Here is a 20,071-nt window from a genome sequence, read left to right as displayed (position 1 = left end):
TGTAAGAAAGTTTTTATTAATAAATATAAAGATGTAAAAATATCCATTCACTTCGAAAAACTGTACGAAACTTTAATGCATTCCATGTAAAAATTTTAATGATTCTTTTAACATATTTTATGAAGCTGTTTTTAATTAATAAGAGGTTAATACTCTTTATAACACATTTTATTTTTTATCAACAATTATGTAAATATATACAATATGTTTTTCAATTGGCCTTCATTGAATTTTATAACATGACTCATATATTCATAATATAAGCTTATAATGTCTTCATCAGCCTCCTGAAATTAAATAAAATATGCATTATTATTTTAAAAACTCTAAAGCCATTGTAGGCATTTAAATGAGCAATGACTGTTACAAGAGTTTTAAAACTATTTATTATATTTTAAATTATTTTAAAACTAATTGAAAGCACAAAAATTTTAAATAAATATTAAACAATTGTATGATGGTTAGACTTACTGCAAGAACAAACTCAGACCCTTTCAAATATAAGAATTTATAATACATACAGTTTAGTAAAAGAAAACAAACGTTTTCTTAAAATTTTGGATGATAATATTTAAAGACGGCTTCTGCACGAAAAATTACATAAAATTCGTGTACACAAAGAAATTCTAGCACTCGTTGATAAATATTCAATTTGAATTTATTTTCATATTCATTGTACTTACCTTTCATTTCTTTCTTTACGTTGCTTTGTATACTTCAAACAGTTAGCTGCTGTAATAGCAACTTTCTCATCAGTTATTACAGGGAAATGAATTCAAACTATCTCTGAAAGATACATTAAATAGAAAATTAGCATGAGAATTTTTAATTATAATTACTGTATTTTTAACTAGAAAGTCAATTAAATAAAAGGCATAATTACTTTTTTCAATGAACCTCTCACCATCATCCTAAACATATTTTATCATTATAATCCTAAATTGTGTTAATAATTGGGAAAGCAATTAAAATATAAAAGAAATAACACAAAAGTTATTGTGAAACAATTAATTCTGAAACTGGAAAATGGAAAAAGATTTTGAATGAAATCAAAGTACCAGTTTACAAACCTGACGCTTACAATTCAACGAAGCAAGCATAAATATCTAATTTTTGCAGGTACATTTAAATTTTAACACCGCGCTGCAATTAAAGTAGTCCCAAATCTGTTACTCCGTAGCCCCCATCACCTATGCACAGAGCTTAATTTATGCAAGAGCTTTATGAAACTCCGATGGGACGGCGAACACAAATTAATAGATAATAAATAATAATATAAAATAGAATAAATAATGGATAATTAGAATATGTGTTGTTGTTGTTACTAATCTCACTTGTCTGACGCAGAGCGAAATTTATCATTTATCATCCATCAGTTCCACGAAATTTATCATTGCAAGCAGTACAAGATTTCGCCTGTCATTGGCAAGAGTCTTGAGTATCATATAGGTGACAATACGACTTAGTTCAGTTCTTCCCCAATTTTGAGGGAAAGTACCATAAGCATTGCAAAAATCCGACACACACCTGAGTGAAACTATAAGTTTCTTAACTTGTACTACAATATACTAACTACTCTAGCTTTAGGTCATTAACTTTAATTCTTAAAGTAAAATTATAAGATATTTCTCCCGCCTTCTTAGCATGCCTTCGTGGTATAGTGGTCAGCACGCTCGACGCGTATTCAAGAGGTCCGTGGTTCGAGTCCCTGAGAGGACACTGCTCATTTTTCATATCTCCTGCTTCGAAATAACCTAATGTCTCTAAAGTGGCGTCCGAACTAACAAAGTGGTGGATGATGATTCTACCCCACCAGGATTTGGCTATTGGGTCCCCTAATCTCCAGTCGCCCTTTAAAAGGAGGAGTATATAAGGTATTTCTTCTGCCTTCTTGGCATGTCTTCGGGGTGTAGCGGTCAGCACGCTCGACGCGTATTCGTTAGTGGTTCGAGTCCCGGCGAGGACATTGCTCATTTTTCACATCTCCTGCTTCGAAATAATCTAATGTCTCTACAAAATGAACGTTTCTATTATAAAAGAATGCGTCGAAACATTTTCTTTTTTCTTTTTTTTTTATCTATATATTTTTTCAGATACATTATGTAAAAATTTTTGGTATTTGTGAAATTATTATAATAAGTTAAAGAAATGTCAAAACTGCTAAAATTGTAGGAGACCCACAGTTTAAGAAGCCCTGCTTTAAATATTAGTTTAGGTTTAATCTTTTGGAATGTAAAAGTTGGCTTCTTAAGCTTAGAATTTAAAATCTCAACAAGGTTATAAAAAACCTTTGCTTCGTTTACTTAAATTCTGGCAGGGAGGAATGTAAAGATGCATTTAATTTTAAGCTAACTAGGTTTCGTTCCAGTTACTTACCTTTTCTATCTTCCCTCATTTCCATTTCCTGCCAGAATATTTCAGTTATTCTAAGTAGCTAAGTATTACGCAAAGGTAGGGCAGAAAAATACTATTTAAGCTGGTGCCTAATTTGCTAGACAGAGCGTGTTTTGCAGTTCGGCGGCGTTGTTTCACTGGCTTAAGCTTCCTATTTTACGACGGCCATATTAACTACTGGTTTGTGCAAGTCGATGGTAGGGCTGAAAGCCGACTCGCGTTAATTATCCCTGTGTAGGTTCGGCCGATTATTTAACTTAGTTTTAATGTTACATTTCTATTTTGAATTGTAGCCGAAAGTATTGGCTAAGTTTGTAAGCACCAGGAGTGCAGTCTGTAAATTCCTTGAGTTGAATAAAAGGGTCTTCTCATCCTTCGTACGTCTTGTCATTGTTACGGTTTCAACTTAGCGAATAGTCATTTCACATTACAATTAAAAATCTAGCCAGCGAAGTAAAGTTAAATTAGCTTGAATCTTACAAAGTTAAAAATATTATGAGATTATATGACTTGATATGAATAAATGGGTATTAAAAATTAAGATTTTAATTTCGGCACAGTGAAGGGTGACGACTGTCATGCACAAGGATTTTAAATTTGAATTTGTATAACTATTCCAGAAATTTTAATTTGGCAATAAAATTTTCAAATTAAATCTTGGTCATTAAATGTTAGATTTTGTATCAAAGTAACTTAAAAAAATAAGAACAGCAAATAAATTTTTCTTTTGTGTGTAATTGATTTCTGATATTTACATGCTTACTTGTTGAAATATATTTTTCAGTATCCTCTCCTGCTAGAAAAAATAGAGGCATGCAATTCCTCAGGCAGATCGACTACTTTCGGAGAATGATGATGAATGTGAACTTCATTTTCCAGAAACTTATATAAAACGCTTTTATGAAATCAAGCTCCCCGATGATACAGTATCAAAGTTGGAAATGGGACTCCAAGAAGGAGCAATACTTTTAAAATTTTCCAAATTCGCCAGTGTATTTACATAAACTGCAGGTAAAAGAAAAGCATCTGCCGCAAGAAATACTGCTTCAACTAAAAAGAAACTTCCTTTAGATAGCCATAAAGGATTTTACATTTCCTCTGTTGACTAAAACTCTACAGAAGATTTCCAAACCAATTTGTGTGTGGATTGAGAATTCTCTAGTTAAATTCACTGTATGTGCTCAATGGACTACAGATTACACATGTAAGAAAATTATAACATAAAGATATCATTATAATGGTTATTCTTGTTTTGACTTTTTTATAGTTTAAATATTGTGCATCAAATTGCATTTGGTACTACTGTGCATCACGCTCATAACTTATCTTTGCACGTCTAATTCTACATTATTAATTACATTTGTTATTTTGTCTGATTTCTATATTATCTATTATCATCATTGCATAACAGATCACATATTATGCACTGAAAGATGTTTTCCTTACCAATATTATAGTAAATTCAAATTTACCCAATGTAAAGTAATACCTTATAAGTAATGACATTTTTAGTTGCATGTAATTTTCCTGAAAATGTTTCTTGCTTTGCTCATTGTTTTGATTTAAAACTGATATTTTGCTCTCATTTTTAATTAAATTGGTGAATAGCTGGTCTAATTTTAATTTTTCAGCCAGTATATATATATATTGTTTGTCAAATTAGGGTTTGAAAAACTGTATTGCTGCTCGAAAACATTTTGTAACAAACATAAAATTGTTATTAGTGTAGGAAAATTATTTCAACCGTATTATCTGCCCGTTTAATTGATAAACTGGATTTTATAGGAGCTTTCTACATCCACAGAAATCTCTGTTTTAGGTAATGATCGAAGTTCTCATCTTTTTCTTATTTTTATTTATAGCCGTTTATGAAGTAAATTCTTCCGATACGTTTGTCCCCTTTTCCACTAACTGACAGCAGTAGTTTTGTATTTTTCATAAGTTACCTCTAATTTGCTTTGACCCTGATGGAATCTCTGCTTTTTATACTCAAACCTCAGTACATAATGTTTATAACATTTTTTGCGTATCAAAATCTTTGAAATTACATTACTACCAGCGAAATTTTCATAGGTCCTGCAATTAATGTCTATAAATTTAAAATTGTAAAAAAGAATTATCATTTTTTACTTATGTTGTATAATAAAATCCCTAAAATTGATGATTCTAGGTTATAAACTGTTAAAATTTCCAATTCAGACCTTAAATCTTGTTAATTTAAAATATTTATTATATGCACTTCATTATTTTATATGTTATGCATTATTTAACAATAAGTTAATATGCAAATACTATAGCCAACTTTCAAATGTATGTAATTCTAACTTACAGTCATTAATATAATTTTAAAAAATTTGTTTTTCATTTTTTAAAATTCATGCATTCTTTTACTGAAAGTGCACACAAAATTATTGAAAATGTCTGAATATTGCCCATTTTACGTACAATAATATGCTAATTAAATACGTCGAAGATAAATTATTGAAGATGTATATTGCTATCAGCTTCCTAATTCTGAGTCTGGCAAAATAGAAAACTTTGCCACTTGAGTGAAATATTTGCTGCAAGCCTCGTGACCAAGAGATCAAGTGAAATAAAAGAGCAGCTACGTCTTGAATAGTGATGAAATCTTAATTTACAACGAGATAATTTCATAGCAAAGTTTTTGCTTTTTCTTAATACTTTTCCAATTTGAACAACTCATTTTAAATATAAAATTTCATAGTTTATTTATAATTCCTGGAATATTTAATTCTTACCACTAGCAGCCTGAAGTAATTAACTTAGCTTTAAATTATTTGAGGTCTGAAATTGAAATTCTCATATCACAATAAGTTGTGTGATTTCAGTCTGATAATTTTTATGTTGAAATAAAACTTCTGTAATGTCTGAACACCCGGGTTGGGTGAAAGAAAGGAACTGTTGTATTTTAAATATTTATTTAAAAAACTTAATAAGAATTTCTTGATTAGTAATAAATAACATAATCAACCATTACAGCCATAAATTCACACAATAGCCGCTGGATACAGCCACGACGCTGGATTGCGTCTACTTCCAAGTCTTTCACTACATAAAAAGCTCACACAAAATATCCTCTCTTTCGTTTTATTCAACGCATTGTCGGAAAATACCTGGAATGAGGTAATTATTGTCCGGAAACCGTACCAGGGGATTTCAGCAACACCTTGCCTCAAATTTCTAACTAACTATTAGTCTCTGAAGAAAAACAGGAAGGTCTTCTCATTAATTACCTGTGTGTCAGAGGTGAGTATATGTTACAACTCTTCTCCTCTCCGAAGGGGGTCAGTACTTCAATTTCTCGTACCTTTTGCCACAGCAAGTTCTCAAAAGTAAACACTAATTAATAAATATTAACACTAATATTCTTTTCACAACGCTGGGTTAAGTACCAAGGATAACACAATCAGATCTTATATTGAGGCCAGTAAATAAACATATAAACAACATAATACTATAAACTAATCATACGCATACAATAAAGAATGTACAGTTTTCTGAAATATGTATTATACAATATACATTCCCACACCTAGTTCAGAGCTACTACATTTGACCTTAAAATAAAGGTAGGGTACGAACTGCGCCAAATTTGATCGAAAATCCCCGTCCCCCTCTTTTCTAATCCACGAACTGCACGACGTTTCCTGTCCCCCATTTCTTTCCAAGAAGATTGGATGCTACAAAAAGTCGTTTATCGCCATTAATGGGACATTCTATTGAGACTACAAGCCTTTATTTTCGTTTATCAATATTGTAAAAACTGTGCATGTAAAACAAATATTAATTTAAAGTCTGGCGTGTGCTAAAAAATAAATTTCTTTAACACTCATTTTAAAGTTTTATGATGCTTAAAGGAATGATGAGCCAGATCTTTTTTATTCTCTGTAAGAATTAAAAACTTTCCCAGTTGCAGATTTTAGTCGCTGATATATAAATATGAATATACTAGCAGGTTCGCTGGTATATAAATATATATATACTAGCAGCTTCGCTGCCAGCCTTCGTCTGGCTTTTAAATGTACCGGAAAAATGGCCGAAGGAAACACCAAACGTTAAATTAAAAAACTGCGTAGAATTTTACTCTGCAGAACAACTTCATAAAAAAAAGTTATTACGTATAACAAAATTACAATGAAATAAGCAATATCCCTTAATACAAATATTAATTATCCTAATAAATAAATTAACCAACTTCCCTTTGCAAAATCTTAAGAACTTTGTTAAGAACTTTGTTTCCTTAAAAAATCACTCAAAACTTTTCAATATCTTAAAAACAGTGAAATGTGCAATAAATAGCATAAAAGACTACAAAAAACAAAAACTTCTGAAAAGCAAAGTATAATTAATGATATTTTATCTTATATTTTCAAGAGAAAAAAATTACAATGAAATAAGCTATATCTCTTAATACAAATATTAGTTATCCTAATTAAAAAATTAACCAACTTTCCGTTGAAGGAAAAAAATCATGCAAAACTTTTCAATATCTTACAAACAGTTAAATAAGCAAAAAATAACATGAAAGCAACTCAAAAAAACATAAAATGCCGCGCAGAATTTTACTCTGCAGAACAACTTTATTAAAAAATATCAATAAAAATGCATTATATATATATAAATCACAATGAAATATGCCAATCTCTTAAAAAGAGTGACATAAGAAATACGATGAAAATTGTTGCCAAACCCATATTTCTAAAAGAATGAAACTATTCAAAATGATGCGATTTCATCAAAAATCTATCAACAACAATAAGACTGTTGCCAAAATCACATTTTTAAAGATGTGAGATGTGAGAAGTATACTCGGAAGCTTCATTTAAAAAAATTCTTTAAAAATACAAAATATTATTATTTTTCCAAAATTCTTTTTGTAAAAGCAGTCGCAAGGATGAAAGTTTAACGTGTCCAAAAATCAAAGAAAAATAAACTGTACATTTTTATAAATAAACTTTTTTAGAAAAAATCCCGTTGAAAAGGTGTTAAGCTCCCTTTGTTAAATAAATTCGTATTTAATCGATTTATTGGAACACGAAATTTATTTTAAGTTCGTAAAATAGCTAAGTGCCTGCGTTTCATGACGATGTGAAAAGGGAGTGTGTAGAGCAGGGATGTCAAACTCATAGGTACACTTGGGCCAAACAAACAAGGTTTAACTTTAAGCGGGCCGAAAAAAAAAAAAAAAAAAAAAAAAAAAAAAAAAAAATCAATATTCATAGAAACGTAGATTTATTTCGAATAATAAACATATATATATATATATATATATGTTTATATAAAAAAGAACAAGAAAAATTTAATGTTTACGTCCTGATACTTGACATCTCTTCTCTGCTATTATCTTTCCTATTTCGGGAGAAATTTTGTTCAACGCTGACCCAAGGTGAGCATCGTTAATACGGTTTCTAATAGGAGACTTATTACCTTTCATGACTGAAAATAACTGCTCGCACCGATGGAACATGAAAATAATTTCATATGCGAATTTTCGAATATTTTCAAACCTATCTGGTAAATATTTGTAAAATTCAGGCACGCTCACTTCAATGAATTTTGCTTTCAAATTTGAGTTGCATTGAATCTCGATCACCTCCATTTGCATATGGCTACTGAGTCAATACTTATTGAGAAAATCGAAGAAAACAAAAAAAAAAAAAAAAAAAATTTGTCTTCGAGGGAACTAAAATCATTAAACCTCGTTTCAAATTCAGTTGTTAAATTTGCAATTTTTTCTGCGTATTTTTGATACGAACAAGTATCATCTAAACTTGATTTATTCATGCTGCACTTCGGGAAGTGCGTCAAATCTTCATTTTTAAGTTGTTTTTCCCAAAGAACTAGTTGACATTTGGATGCTTTAATTATGTCAAACATGTTCGTAATGATATGATCTTTTCCTTGTAACGATAAATTTAAATCGGTTAAGTGTTTGGTTATATCAACCAAGAAAGATAAATCTTGTATCCATATTGGATTGTAAAACAAACTTACGTCTTGATTTTTCGTTTTTAAAAACTGACATATTTCTTCTTTCAAATCCCAGAATTGTTTGAGAATCTTGGAGCAAGATAACCAACGTACCTCGGTATAGTAGGACAAACCCGAATATTCACTATCTAACTCACTTAAGAAAGCAGTGAATTGACGCTGATTTAAACCTCGAGATCTTATAAAATTTATAACTTTTTTTATATATGACAAAACATTCACCATATTTATTACTTTCGTGCATAGAACTTCTTGATGTATAATACAATGCATATGATGAATGTTTGAACCGTGGAATTTCACTAAGTTTTTTTCTTAGTAATGCTACGAAGCCCTTGTTTTTCAAGGTCATTGATGGAGCGCCATCTGTAGCTACAGAATTTAATTTTGCCAGAGGTAGATTGTATTTCTGCAGAAGTCCAAAAACACAAGTAAATATATCTTCTCCTGTGGTAGTACCAGGCATCGGTATTAGTTCCAGTAATTCCTCAAAAATGTTAAAATTCTTGTCACAAGAACGAAGAAACACTGCTAATTGAGCTTTGCCACTAATGTCCGTGCTCTCGTCACAGGCAATGGAGAAACTTTCGAAACTAGATGATTTTGCTTTGATCTGATCACTTAAATTCGCGGCTAAGTCAGTAACTCTTTCCGCAACTGTATTTCGAGACAATGAAATTGATTGAAAAGCCTTCACATTTCCAGGACAAACAATTTCTCGAGCTTTCATTAGGCATTCCTTGATGAAATCACCGTCAGTAAAAGGCTTCGAATGTTTAGCTATCAACTCGGACAAGACGTAGCTTGCATGTACCGCGGCTTCACTTTCTTGCAATACTTTACTAATCATGGACTGTTGCTTTTTCTCTCCTAACTTGAGCTCAACTTTTCAACTTCAACTTTTCTTCTCTCATTAATCCTTCGTAATTGTTATATTTCGATTTGTGTTGTTCGTAATGACGTTTAATATTATATAACTTTGGTACATTAATAGTATTATTACATATCAAGCAGATTATTTTATCTTTTATTTCACAGCAAAAATATTCTAATTCCCATTTTACTTGGAATATTCTATGTTTGTCAGCGATTTTTCGTTTAATTTTACTACCACTTGGTTTTGATATAGACATACTGAATACAAAGGGCTGGAATAAACACGGTTAACGTTAAAAAGTTAACAAAAATTTATTCTTTCCACAAGAGATAAATCAAAATGCTGAAATATTTCTTCAAAAATATTCTAACAATATCACAAAATGTCAAACGTTTAGCAAAAATCAATTCAAAACAGAGAAACTAATTCTATCTCACAGCAAAATCGCTACAAATCAATCACAGCATTAAGTAAACAAACAGTTCGCTAGAGCTACAGCTGCTACTGAGATGAGTTGTTTGTTCTCGGCTTTTATAAGCTTTATAATTAATTTCTCGAATATACTGGAAACATCTATAAATATCTGGATTTTTGTGGATGGCAACAGCAGTTACGAGATATTTATTTATTAGGTATTAAATGCACGCGCTGTTCTATTTTTAACCTTCCAACGCAGCTGTCTTTTCAAAAATCGTCTGCGTTGCTAAGGCAATATGAAGAAAATCTAATTTCAATTCTTAATAAAAAAAACTAATTAAATAAATAACTATGAAATCCGTAACAATATGAATTAAGTAAGAATTAATAATAAAGCAAAGTGCATGCACATGCATGCACCAATATACCGTACAAAACTATGATTGGAAAACTGAGACCATGAGTTCGGCCACATTCGGCTATCGGGGGATGCGTACAAGTTCTGAGTGCACGTGTCCCCCAAAAGCCGAAGGTAGCCGAACGCAAGCTACTCACACGCATTTGTAATTTAAGTAGTGTGTGTGTCAGCTCGCTGTGAGTAATCTAACAACACTGAATAAATTATCGTTAATTACTTAGCAGTAAACATATCATTTTTTTCTTCGTCGATATGTTATTATTATATATTATTATTTGCCGATATATTGGCCGGGCCGAAAAAATATTTGTTGTGGGCCGCGAGTTTGACATCCTTGGTGTAGAGTAAAATCTCGCTTTCCTATAGCCCATTATGTCTCAAAATGATCCGATTTCGTCGCAAAACATAAAATTTAAAAAAAATTCGAATTCAAATTTCGAAAAAAACCGCTTCTAGGTGCACTGGCTCTTGTCTTGATGCACCTATGTACCAAATTTCGTAGTCGTGGATCTATTAGCTTACGCGCAGAGCGAACGAAAGACACACACACAGACAGACTCTTTCTTTTATTATATGTAGAGATATCAGTTTTGAATAGTAAAATTGATAGATTAATGACATACACAAAACTGATACATAATCAACGTATCAAATATCGGATTTGTAGCTCACCTTAAATAAGTTTCTTGTCTAGATAAATATTAACAAATCTTCTTAGATTCTTCTTAGGTTTTAACTTTCAAATTTACCATTTTAGGTAAACAGTTCTAATTTAATTATAAAAATTATCTTTATTAAATCTAAAAAATGGACTTCTTAAGTCGCTCTAAATTCTCGCTAATATTATTGCAATATATTCCCGTATTAAGCTTTCTATTTTTAATTATTGAAGTTATTTTAAGGTTATTTAACTTTGTTACAAATTCCATATTTTAATACTAGAAACGTTTAAATATTTATTCTTTTTTCCACCTGATGTACTTTGGCATACATTTAATTTCTAATACAAATTTAATTAATAAATTAATAATTATGAGCATCAGCAGAATTTTCATAATTAACAAAAAAATAAATAAATAAATAAAAATAAACTCTCTTATATTCATATCCTGGGATTTTCAGTTCCCTTTTAATCCATTCCTTTTTCACATATTGTTGTACTGTACTCAAGTTTTCATTGTATGTAGAATTTATATACTTTGTATTGTATTTATGCCAATTTATATTTAAATGATAATTTTTACAAATTCTTGCATCGCAACTCTAGTTAATAGAAGATGTTTCTAACACCTTGGCAAAGCTTAATCTTCAGAATGTAACTTATTTTCCAACCTAGTTTCAGGCTGAATTAGTATTTGTAAATTTAATTACTTGAAATTATTTGTTAACAAAGATGGTCGCTTAATCACGCTAATAATATTTCTAACTGTTGTAATTTATAATGCAACGAGCTCATGTGATTTATAATGTAATTCATTTATAATTTTTTTCAGCAGTATTGAAATTAATAGCAGATACTCATAATGATATACATTTAGATTACAATGATTTAGATTGCCATTGCCTTCTTCGCTCATGCTTTTTTGCTACATTCCTAATATTTCATAATGGCATACAGGTAAGTTTAACTCATTCACCAAACATGTAAATCTCTAATTCAGCCCACTTTTGTTCTTACGTGTGCTGTATCTTCTATTTTCTTTAATATATTGTTCAGCCTAATTTCAAAAGGTCTTGTGGAAAAGTCACTAAACATTGGTAGTTCGACCCGAGTTTCTAGTCCCAGTGATCCCCCAGCTCTTTCTTTTTTTGTACTTATTTACTTAAAAAAATTTAGCGTAAAAATTTCTGTTCATGAAGTAAAAATACTTTTTTAATTTATTCTTTAAAAATATTGCAAAAATTTTTACCTTTACCTTAGCATATCTTTTTACAAATCCCTCTAATAAGAAAAAATAAGGAAAGAAATTAACTCAGTTTCGGTGATTGATACCTCGGTGCAAATTATATGTAACATTTTTCCAAAAGCATAGAGTTTATATGGATATCAATAAATTAAGGATTATTTCTCCATCTAATTTTCTTAACATGTTTATTCCAGAATTTTCTTTTCACACTGTAGCGCTTAACTTTATGAGTTTTCTATAATCATTCAATTTCTCCAGCCATGGCAACTTTGCATACCTTCTGACAAGTAGTTATATTTTTAACCACTGTATTTTAATTCCTGTTGGCTATCAGTACCTTATTCACTTGTTTCACAAGTGCAACTTTTATTTTATACTCAAATCTACGTAAAATAGCATTAAAACTTCACTTATGCGGAGCTCCTGATCAATTGCTTGTTTTAGATTGAATGAAATTAAGCTTAATGTTACTGCTAATTAGCTTGTTATTAATTTAATTGTATGTTTCTAACTAATTATATGTTCAGATATTTCCAAGTATATTACACAAACTTTTGCATCCTAATTTTTAGTTTTTGGTTAAAAAAATAAGCTTTTATTGAGAGGCCTGATTGATTATATTAATTTGCAGTACTGTTTATCTAATTCTTTTCTTCTAGATAAATTTTAGAAAAACTTCTTAACATAATAATTTAAATTTATTTACAATTTATACGTCAGTGATCCAAACGCATAGTAATGTTGTTATAATAGATTTCATGCTAAGCTTTTTTTTTTTTTTTTTAATTTAACTATTAATTTCTGCAAACATTTACATGATTGCTTTAATTAACGAATAATATTTCTAGCACACTTTAACACACTTTGATACGGAATAATTTTTTGCACTCTATTAAATTTTCCAGTCTAGTTCAGACATCTTGACTATTATTGATGTAATTTATTATAAATATAATTTGTATGCTTTATAATTATTTAATTTATGATATTATTATCATAAATGAAAGATGTTTGTAATGCTAATATGTAAGTTTACCAATACCTTTTATTTTCTTTGTTAGCTCTCGCATTTATTACTGTTATTCAAGTAATTAGCCTGCATGTTAGGTATTTTTTACTTGTTTTTGTGATATGTAATTCTATTTCTTTATTTTTATTTTTCTCTTGGCTACAATTGGCTTGGAAAAGTTAAATTGTGACCCTGTAGGCAGCAGGGGGGAAGAAATTTTGATTGGCGCAGTTGGACTATAGCTCGACCCGGGGGGAGGATTTTCATTAGCGCAGTTGGAGTACACCCAAAATAAATATATACCTTTAATTTAGCATTAACATCAGAAAGAACTACTTCAGTACAAGTTGGATTTACATCATTCATGAAGTAGCTATATTTACTCCCTTTTGACCCTTCAGTATCACGCACTAACCTAGATAAATGATGAATAAGGGATTCTTTTTTTTTTTTTTTTTTTTTTTTTTGGTAAATTAACACTACTCGGTGTCTTGAGCAATTCTCTTATGGAGTTTTTAGGCATTTGCAAACCTACCGAGTCTGGTTGGTACGAAACATCATTTGGCATATCTACAGTTTCTTGTTCGTGCCGAACCGAAAAGGAAATTTCTAATTTGTAAACATTTTCCAAAGGGTTACTTTGATCGTTTAGTCACCTTTCTTTTGTAGATCAGCTAACTGCGTCGGGTCTATTGTAAAGCAGTGACAGTTCGTTCACCTCGGTTTCAGGCAGAGCGAAACTGGATTCCTTCAACCCTTTTGTTTGAGAGAAAACGATACTTCTTCCGATAACATGGAGGTAAGAAAGGGAGGAGGGGCCATTCCGCGCTAGAAGTGAAGCACTGCTTTGAAGCTTGGGTCACCAGACGGGGTGTTGTTTGTTTACATTCAGAATCTCGCTTGACAAGATTCTGATAGTATTTCGACACACGGCAGTTCCATAGAAACTGAAAAAGGGGACACTCTCGCATGAAAGAAACATTCATAGTGTAATGGATAATAGCAATTTGTATAGTTTACTGACATTTACGCAAATATCACATCTTGGTTATTTTTCGATAACTAACAACAGCGATTTTGATTATGAATTTGTTTTATAAAATTCTAAGCTGTTGCACTACAAAAATATAGATTTTAAGAAAATTGCTAAAAGAGATCTGCCAAAATTTATTTTCTAGAAGATTTGAAAAGTTTGAAACTTGATGGCTAAATGTAAATATAAAATTATGTATGTTAAAATATTTGTAATTAGGCACATAGGTCAGATTAAGTTTTTATTAAATAGAGTAACGCATGCAAGGGCTATCTGCCTAAAGAGAGAGATGCCATTGTGGAGGAATTTTGAAGAAAAACTGACCTTTGAGTGGGTATTAAAAATAATACTTATAATTTTCACTCAAATTATATTCATATATATTTTTTATGTAAAACTTTCGGGTCTATGCTAAATTAGTGTAAATTACTTTACACGAAAAATATAGTGAATGCACAGAAATTAAAGATTTGCACATGCCGGAAATGATAAATAGGAAATATGTATGGGTATTTATGCATGTGCTTGCAAGAAGCATGTATCTGCCTTTGACAAAATACTTAAATATTCATTAAATTATTTATAAATGTATTTGAAATGAAGAATTTATTCACTTATAAACAACTGTGAAAGTACTGTGAAGAAATCTAATGATTAAATGTGTCTAATTTATAATGATTATAAATGTTATCTAAATATATAATAACCTTAATATTGAATTGTAAACATAAATTGAAATCCTGTTGACAAATACGTTATAAAACTATTTAAGCAAGAATTCTTCGTATTGGAAAGCAATCTGTTAAAAGGTATTGTAAAGCAAATGCTATGAGATGCGCACTTAAGAACGTAATAAAGAGTTTTGGAATATGTATTGTTGAAATGAAGGGTAAAAAAAAAAAAAATCTGATAAGTATAATTAAAAGAATTATTCACTTTACATTTTATAATAACTCAGTTACAAGTTTTAAACAATACTTAAAAAAAAAAAAAAACTTATTTTATTCCCTTTCAGAAATGTTCAGAGAAAGTCAAATACTATTTAATTCCTAATAATTCTCTAATTTAAAATGAACCGAATAGAGCATTAATTATAAATTGACTTACATTTTTCGATTTAAAAGAAGCCAAAAAATCATGTCATATTTAAGAAAGTATTTTAGGAAGAAGCGCTATAAATAGAAAAGAAATAATGCATAATTTTAATATTAATAATACAATAAACTTCGATCTTAATTTTTGTACCTTAACCGAATAAAACCGAATTACCTTAATTTTTTTTTCTAATGTAATTAACGAAAACTTGTGAAAATATTTCATTCAAATTAAACCATTCTGAGAAAACTGTCCTGTGAAAAGTATAGCATTTAATTCCGTTCAGAATGAACTGTTGTTTAAAAATATGTTGTTTTCACATACTTAGGGCTCTTAAGTGTTGTAGAAAAAGAAAATATATACATTTATATGTATATTTGCGACGTAATTACAAAATATTTACACCCGAACGCGTCAAATTCCATAGAACTCAATGGTAAATGACCCAATGTTTTGGTCACCACGTAGGGATCGCCGGTGCTTCAGAGCAGGGTACGGAGAAACTTGTTTAGGGCGACTCCTTCTTACTTCCTACCTCCATGTCCGATAACGAGGGGAGAATTTTCGCCGGAGGGTTCGCGTTCCAACTCTTGCTGATAACTTCCCCCGATTTCGTTTTTTGACTGACGGAGTTTCTGAGCTCGGGTCTCCACTGCGTTTACTTGAAAGGAAAGTCTGTCCAGTTCATCTGATTATATTTTCGCAGCCGTTCTGTTCCCTAACAAGTATCGGCCTTGATCCAACTCATTTCGAATGACCGCTGCTTTTGTTATTACCCGTTCAAACTTTCCTTCTATTTTATCATGTGCCAATTGAGGCCGCATCAAACGGTTGTTTTACCCAGTCTCGCCCGTCAGCATCCAAGGAGTGATGTATTTGTTGCATGATATGTCAATGCATTATCCGGTATCTCTCAGAATTGGGAGATCAAAACCGTTCACTTTAGCCATCGTTAAATACGGGGATAAACAATCTTCTTCAAGCTCCTGGAGTCTATTTACAATAAATGGTGATTTGAAATCCTTTTTAACTATCGGGCATTGAGGCCTTAAGTGTTGAACCACAGGCAAAATACTTAAGTGGTTTACGGACATCAAATTGACGTTGATTCTGATTTCGGAAGGTTTCTTTTTTTTTTTCGGGGGGGGGAGTGCATATCTCGTTTTCTATCCAGACTGGTGATACTTTTGCGGATCTCTTGAATTTAAATGATTTTTATTGCCCCTTTGTGACTCCGAACTATGAACAGGAGAGTTCTTCTTCCGGGGTTCAAGTACATTTTCATACTCTTCTAGCATTTCTGCTAATTTATCTGGAGTCGTTATCTTAGACCATTCGTCAATAAAATGCTGTCGCACTTCGACATTTACGCGACGTTTCATTTGGTCTGTTACCATGAAATCTTTTAAAGGTTCAAAATCTGTAACTTCCAAACCTGCAATCCATTCTTCAAAATAATTCCTTAATTCAAAAGCAAAATTTCTCCAAGTGGTTTGAGTGTCTTTCTGGGATTGTACGAATTTGATGCGAAATTTTTCTGGACTAAGCTTAAACCTTTTAAGCAGTATCCCTTTTACGTAAGCATAGTCATAAGCCTGCTGCTCTGGTTCTCGCATAATCAGCTGAACTTTATCAGTTGGTAAAATTGTCAATAAAACAGAAACCAATTCCGATTGATGAAGATTCGCCCGCTTGGCTTGGCGCTCAAACATAACTAGATACAAACCAATATCGTTGTCTTCAGGATCAAATTTTGGAATTACATTTTTAGATCGCAACGGCTTTTCGTAAGTCCATTTTTTTCATTCCCTCCATTTACAGAGTCATTTCCGTTCGCGGCTAGTAATCTTAATTTCGATAATTCAAACTTCATTTCTTCTCTCCTAATTCTATCCTGCCTCTCTGCTTCTTCTCTCCTAATTCTTTTCTGCTTCTCTTCTTCCTAACTAATTCTTTCTTGCCACTCTTCTTCTTCCTTACTAATTCTTTCCTGCTTCTCTTTTTTTTCTATCCTAATTCTATCCTGCTCCTTTTTTTCTCTCCCAAGCCTCGTTAAAGTGATATTTTCTAACAGACCTTTCACTAGTTTCTCCTCATAGGATTCATTTCCCATAATCAGCTGTCTTAAATCCAATATCCTAAGTCAAGGGCTGATTTTTCCCCTTAACTCTTCAGCTAAGGTTTTAAGATCCTCTTTCCTAACTTTTGCTAAGAATGGCATGATATAAGCCGAAGTTATAATAACAACCTAACAATTTTAGCACCCTCACACTGTCACACTACCTATATATAAGATTGCTTTAAACAAATATCATTTTCACAAAGAGTAAAATTGAAGCCTTAATGTTTTTCACAAAGTATTCTATAGATCTAAACAAAATGCAAAACAATTTACAACATAGTATGCGCATTATAATTTGTTACTTGAGAGCTTCAGATTACAAATACTGTTAACGTTTTACAAACTTAAAATTCAGTTGCATTAACTCAAAAGCTTATGATAAAACTGTATACTTTCATCAAAATTTGAGATATGTTAAAATATGTATTCAAAAGTACAATAAATTACACAACATATATCCACATGCTCATAATTAAACATTGATTTCGCACACACAGTTAAAATAAGACACGGGGGTTTCTAGCTTCCCCTTTTTACCAGTTCAGCAGAGAACAAAAAAGAAATGTTCATTCTTAAAATAAAATTTTACACCTCACTGAAAATTATTAACATTTAAAACATTCAATTTTATAAGCTTAAAGCAGCACAACGTGTAACCTTTCAGATATTAACTATCTATGAACACAGATTCACACCTAAATTTTATGCTTCTTAATATAAAAATAAACGAAACACCTTTCTTTAAGTTTTACAGAAAACAGTGTCGACTGAACAGTTAATTTACAGAAATACTTAAATTAAACTACTTCACTGCCTCAAGAATAAAAAAAAAAAAAAAAAAAAAAAAAGAGAGAGAGAGAGAGAGAGAAAAGAAAATCTAAGGTACTTACCCGCCTGGATTTGTAGACTCTTGGTGCACTGGAACTGCACTACTGATGATAAATACTAATGATATTTGACTCTTTTATCACTTATCACACAAATCACACAATTTGCCATGATGATTCAGACAGCTATATCATTTTTATCACTACACTACAAATTCACAATAATCTGATGATCTTCGGACAATGACTGTCCCACACACTTCACTGAACTAAATTTTCTCGGGCACAAAGATGATTGAAGAAATTATAAAAATTGCTGACGTTATCTTGACAGCCTAAATTCAGTAGATCGAAAATCTGTGGATTTTCCTGTGGATTTGCTAATTCACCTGCTTCGAAGAGCTGTAATCACTTTAACCGGACTGTCGTCCGTAACCTTTTCGTGGATTTCCTAATCACACTTGCTTAATGAATGACGTGTTCACGTTTTCGAAATGATGTTCGTAATTTTTCGTGGAAATTCAGAATCTGATGGTCTGTAATCTCTGCATGGTTCTCATCTGTACCGCTGCCACCATTTTTATAAAGCTGTAACGTCTGAACACCCGGGTTAGGTGAAAGAAAGGAACTGTTGTCTTTTAAATATTTATTTTAAAAACTTAATAAGAGTTTCTTGATTAGTAATAAATAACATAATCAACCATTACAGCAAAAAATTCACACAATGGCCGCTGGATGCAGCCACGAAGCCGGATTGCGTCTACTTCCGAGCCTTTCACTACATAAAAAGCTCACACAAAAGATCCTCTCGTTTTATCCAACTCGTTTTGTCGGAAAATACCTGGAATGGGGTCATTACTGTCGGGAAACCGCACCAGGGGATTTTCGCAACATCTTGCCTCAAAGTTCTAACTGGCTATTAGTCTCTGAACAAAAACAGGAAGTTCTTCTCATTAAGAGGTGACTATATGTTACACTTCTTTCACTTTTTCAATTCTTAATGGTAGATGTTAAAGATGTCAGACTATTATCCGAAGTTTTCAGTTTTTTATAATTGTTTTGTTTCAGACTAATTTCCTTGTTGATTAATCTAACACCCTTTTGTGTATCTATAATACACACAAAAGTTTGAAGCAATTGAATATAGTTTGAATATAGGCTACTATATTCAATTACATCACTGATATGTTGTTTGATTCATATATATTTATTTATTATGTAGTTAAATTTTTATCAACATCTGCTGGGAATAAAATCTGTTTTTTTCTTTAAACTCAGATTTAAGTAATATCTCATTTATAGTACATGCTTTCTTTAATTATCTAGGAAAATGAGTATCCCGAACGTTCAATTGTGTTAAGTTTTCGTACCTTAAATTGATATGCATAACAGCGATGAGTGGTGAGTTATGAAAATTTTAACAAAACCTCACAATTTATCCTACGAAACCAAAATAACAAAGTCTAATAAAATGTTTATTTTTAGTAACAGAAAATACAAATAATTTCCCTGAACAAGAACAAAATCTGAAATTTAAAAAAAGCAATTAAAAGTTTCATAAAATAAAAAAAATAGTAATAAATTAAACAAGATAATTCCTTCACGCTCTCCATCGTCAATACCAGGTCTTTTAAAAATTCTAAAATTAGGAATTTGTTTAAAAAAATCTTTACGTGTTTCTTTGATGAAAAATTCTTTAATAAATCTGAATAGTTTTTTACCTATAGCAAAAGCTATATGTAAATTGCATTCTGCCATCACGGTCCAAGCACATGGTCAATTATTAATATTTCGACTCATGCGTCTTTACTAATGTAATTTAATTCTATCTGATTTGGAAGGGGATGACGAATGATTCAAAATAATTTATTTAATTTATGTTTCCTATTGAATCTTCTAATTTCAGTTTGATAATCTTCTAATTGCAACTTTGATTGCAGCTTCCAGTTTTCTTCCCTCT

The 20,071-nt window shown here is 31.0% G+C and overlaps 2 long non-coding RNA genes across 2 annotated transcripts in view; one reads left to right on the top strand and one right to left on the bottom strand.

Moving 5' to 3' along the window:
• LOC118191764 (uncharacterized) overlaps positions 1-3,638 on the top strand; it is an 86,648-nt gene extending 83,010 nt beyond the window's left edge. The window contains exon 2 of the long non-coding RNA XR_004758655.2: positions 3,179-3,638. This is a non-coding gene — a long non-coding RNA (uncharacterized LOC118191764). The remainder of the gene's footprint in view (positions 1-3,178) is intronic.
• LOC118191765 (uncharacterized) lies at positions 153-18,895 on the bottom strand. Its single transcript, XR_004758656.2, has 3 exons — positions 18,175-18,895; positions 684-786; positions 153-287 (listed from the first exon to the last, which is right to left on the bottom strand). It is a non-coding gene; the product is annotated as an uncharacterized LOC118191765 (long non-coding RNA).
• Positions 18,896-20,071: the final 1,176 nt, after the last annotated feature.

This window comes from Stegodyphus dumicola, chromosome X2 (genome assembly GCF_044657685.1).
Source record: "Stegodyphus dumicola isolate Sdum_Otavi_A_Nest chromosome X2, ASM4465768v1".
NCBI classification, from domain to species: domain Eukaryota; kingdom Metazoa; phylum Arthropoda; class Arachnida; order Araneae; family Eresidae; genus Stegodyphus; species Stegodyphus dumicola.
Note: the sequence above shows the minus strand (reverse complement) of the source record. Positions and strands in the feature narration are given on the sequence as shown.